The sequence below is a fragment of the Cimex lectularius genome, unplaced genomic scaffold, assembly GCF_000648675.2.
Source record: "Cimex lectularius strain Harlan isolate CLEC.00 unplaced genomic scaffold, Clec_2.1 scaffold2, whole genome shotgun sequence".
In the NCBI taxonomy this organism is placed as follows: Eukaryota; Metazoa; Arthropoda; class Insecta; order Hemiptera; family Cimicidae; genus Cimex; species Cimex lectularius.
In genome coordinates this window covers 1,137,400-1,142,213 of record NW_019394219.1, presented here as the reverse complement: position 1 = coordinate 1,142,213, position 4,814 = coordinate 1,137,400, and positions in this window count along the sequence as shown.

Below are 4,814 nucleotides of genomic sequence, written 5' to 3'. Positions count from 1 at the left end.
AATTAGACGACTTAAAATTAAGTTTAGGTAACCACAAATTTGTAACCACAATTAACAGTGAATAGAACAAATAAGAAATTCAACAGATAGACAAATATTAATAAACAATTTGCACAGACAATTAACTAAATAGATATTTAATTAATGACTAGATGTTAAATTTCTACCCCCAGGTCGTGGGTTCGAATCCCGCTCGTGACATTGACATTTTTGGCTCAACCAAGACCTAACAAAAAGAATAATAATAATTATAGAATATTATTATAGAATAATAAGAAAACTTCAAGACCCAAGGCTGTGAGCTGTTATTTAAAATTATATTTATTTTGACTTTCCCTGTTGACAATTTCAATCAATTCAGTATCAGAAATAAGTAAGTCTACAATCTATATTCGTATATTTTATAAAAGTTAGGGTCGGTACAATCACGTTCTGGCACGGTTTAACTCGTAAACGTCCCAATTGCGATGGTAATCATCGGCCATTACCAAGGGAATGCGAGATCGATAAAGAGATTCCTACAAAAACGAGCAAATTTCATAGCTCACCATGTGGGATTCTACGTACGGATTTCCATCCTGTCATTCCTAACATGCGTGGACGGCAACTTTGGAAAAACGTATAACTAGCCATCAGTGGACATCACACATGAAAACGATAAGCACAATACCCCGAAATCCTTTCTACTCCAGCCGAATTCACTTAGTATAAATACAATTTACGGCTAATGTCAGTTGTTATATCATAGGCGATTTTTTTTCTTGACATAAGATGTCGGTTAATCGTGCCAACCAACATTGCTCCAAATTTTAATGGGAATACGAAAGCTTGCTATTCAAAAACAATTTAATCAAAAAAGTTGCTATGGAAACAATGAAGAAAATATTCAATTCAATATGGAATATTTCCTCCATTTGCGTTGATCACCGCTTACTTTCATACTTTCAACGTAGCATTGATTTTATGAGGTTTTGAATGTAGTGCTGTGGAACATTTTCATACTCCAACAGATCCATTCTTAATTCCTGCTAATTATCGGACATCACAGGGCGAATTTTTCTCTGTTTGACAAATCGCCCCATTTGTGTTCGATAGGGTTTAAGTTGGGACAACAAGCTGGCCACTCCAAACATTGACATGAAGCCTGTTCCATGTAGTCACCAACGATCCTAGCTTTCATTGTCATGCATAAAAATAAAATCGTCGCCGATTAGTGCCATAGAAGGAACAACTCTTCCGATGTATTACGAAGCTGTTAGTGAACCTTCAATGAATATCAAGTTTGTGTGACTTGCATAGAAATGGAACCTAAACCGCAACACCACCACCTCCATGGCCTCTCCGGAGTGAAAATCTTGCGGGGATGTATCGCTCTCCTGTTCTTCTCCAAACCCTCTCTCGGCCGTCAGAAGGCCTCAAATAAAACCTGAATAATCTGAAAACAAGATTTTAGTCTAATCTTGCTCAGACCAATTGATATGATTTCTTGCTAAACCGAGTTGTTCTGACCTTCTGGATAAATGGCAGGCCTTCTCGGACATTTACAAAAAAGCAGTCTTATCCTCCACTGTATACCAATAACTATAAAGTCAAATACTTAGGACTGTACATACCCAGCAGATTGACATCGAACCCCAGCTCAAGACTTAGACAACAAGGCAATATACCTATAAGTCTAATAAACCTTAAGTCCTATAACTCGAATCCTATCCAAGCTCCAAGAACACCTGACCTGATCGAATACTGGTGCAAAAAGAGGAACACAAGAATGAATGAAGAAAAATGTACTTAGTGTACCTTCACATTGAAAAAAACAGTCTTCACCTCGACTGTAGATCACAACAAAAAGATAGCGACTTCTATTCATGTCAAATACTTAGGACTATACACAGACAGCAGACAAAAATCGAATCCCCACCAAGTCATAAGAAGCAAGAACGTAACAAGAAACTTGGACAACTACGAAAACTTCTAGGACCAAAATTCGTCTTGACCACCAACACTAAACTAACCTTACACAAGACTTTACCGCGGCCAATTTGGACAACGGAGTGGGGTTCTATCAACTCGCCCAGTATCCAGCGCATCCAATCCTTCCAATCAAAAATCCTTAGGCAAATCGTCAAAGCTCCTCACTACGTCACTAACTTCTCTATACACAACGACCGCATTTTCATTTTGTTAACGACTAATCCGTTCCCGATTCCATCTAACCTAAACCTCGAGCCCTCTCTACTCATTCCCATCCCGAGAATCCGCCACGTCGCCTTAATCGACGATGGCCTCGAGACCTTCCTTGCTCCTTAATCCCTCACACTGAGTCCCATGGTGGTTCTGGCATTTGTGTTAGTGCTGTGACTTTGTGATAAAATTTGCTGTGATCACGTTTGATATCTCTATATATAAAACAGTTCCGTGACTAACTGATGGAGAACGCACAAACCCAAACCGCTGTATCTGAAGGGCTGAAATTTCGAGTGCAGTCTACAATGACATGGATAGCCTCTAAGAAAGGTTTTTTTGATTCCATCCCTATTTTTTATAAAGTATTAACCGAATGTGTACTAAGATGAGAAGAATTTGAAGAATGAGGCATTATATTAGAAAGCCATAGCACTCTGAATAGCATTAGAAAATACATTAAAATAGTCCCCCGTGGTCGAAGTCGCGGATGACATAGCATCCCAATATGTATAGGGTACAAATAAAATGATTTAAAAAAGTAATTAACTACAGCAAGTAAATAGATGATAATGATAAAGTAATGGAATTGTATAATCTTTAGTGGAAATGTCATTACCCACTGTTGTTTATTCGTTATCACTTATTACTTATCGCTACTTTTATGGCGTGGGAATCGTAAGGGATGTTGAGGTCGTGGGGTAGAGAAAGGATTGGATACGAAAAGGGGCTTTTTCAGTACAGCGGAAGGTTTTTGTCTGGAATATTCGGAGTCCATTCTTTGGCTGAGGTCCGTATTTCCAAACAAGTCCACGTCGGTTTTGAGTAGTATGTTGTAGCTTAGTCTTCGTTTTTGCAGCATAGGTTTGAAAGTCTGTATAAAAGACGAGAGAAGTTTTAAACAAGAAAATTCGAAGTACGTTGAAAACACTTTACGTCTTGGAGTAAATAAAACTTTCACTAGTTTTGTTACCGGTGATGAAAAACACAAAGCCATCTACTTTAACACGGATTCCGTTGAACGAACATTGTTACGAACATTAGCTCTCGTTATGAGGCATTAATCTAATTAATCGAGGTTCATTACGGGTCGCGAGAAAGTCGTGGTTTTTTTCCTTTTATCTCGGCACACTTTCTAAAGAGTTTGGGTGGTTTTTTTCTGTATATTTTAAAACCCATGCCGTGTCTTCCTGAGGGGGAGCTGTGCCACGACCAGTGAGTCGGAACCAGCATTGCAAATCAATTTAACCGCCGTTTCCGATTCGGATACGGTCAACTGTGAACAGACAAAGCGGGTTTTTGGCGTTTATTTCCAATTCATCTAACTCTGTTGCTACTGCAGCTTTTTCCCCCCTTTTTTGCCTCGTTCAGGTAGTTATGTAAATCTTGTGTTCTTTTAAATGCCGGATATTTAAAGTTGCACTCAAGATTCGGCAGACATGGAATTGTTTTCACTCCTTTTTACTGAAATTTCCAAGCACGAAGTAAATCGATCCTTAATGAGTTCAAAACCTGATGGAACAACACCTCGGGCATGAACCCCGGGAACAGATTAAGGGACTTACAAACGACTTACTGAATTATGGTTGGTCTCCTGATAGGGCACAGCCGTCTAATGCATCAGATAGAAGTTATGTTACTTATTTAAGAAATCACTGGGTTTTATTCGTTCGTTTTAATTAAAATTCAGCTGTTAAAAAAATTAACCGATTTAACAACGAATTTTACAAGAGGGAGTGATTTTTTGGCGGTCATTTACGTAATTAGGTGACTCAGTAAATTTGTTAACGATGTTGGCAGATGGCTTTGCGAGATAGCCCCTTCTTCCAAGCCGGCATCTCTCTCCATGCGGGGGGTTTAATTGAGATCCTATCTCATCAGCGCAAACTTACAAATAAGAAGATACTTTGTTCAGATAACAGGCATATTTTCTTTTCCGCGCCTTCGAATTAATATGGTTTCAAATTGGAGCGTAAGAAAACATCGAAGCAACTTGTTTTAAGCCTTTTACTAAATGTTCCGTCAGTTATACACCAAAACGTCTCAATTGCGAAAATATAAATCGTTCCATTTTTACGTAGCAATTAAATTTTTGATCTAAATATTCTCGTAGGTAAAACACTTTCTTTCATTCTGGTCTCAAGTAACTTCTAAATTGTGGCATCACTCGTTAAAAAGTATTGAGATCATCTTTGAGGACAATGTCTGCAGGCCTATAAAGATTAAATTTCTTGATAGATAACCTTTGTAGAAAATCATATAGCATTAGTAAAATCTCATAAATATGATATAGATGCAAGTTTCTTATCATTGCTTGCAATTTCTTTTTTGTTGAAATGCAGACAACACCAGGCCCTGAAGATTATCATGATGAGACGTTGACACGACAAAGAAAATGTTTTTCTAAAACCTGCGTCACACCAGACCGCATCTCACGATCTCCAAATAATCATTGGCTAACGGTCACTAAACATCCCACAAATATATATTTACTATTAAGTAGTAAAGGTAGCATGTCTTCTGTGCCTACCTTTCCTTCTCTCTTGTATTAACAAATTTTGGTTGTAAATATATCGCAATTTACATTGATGAATGAGATGAGGGCCCGCCTAGTTAAGTGTTTTTAGTGCTCT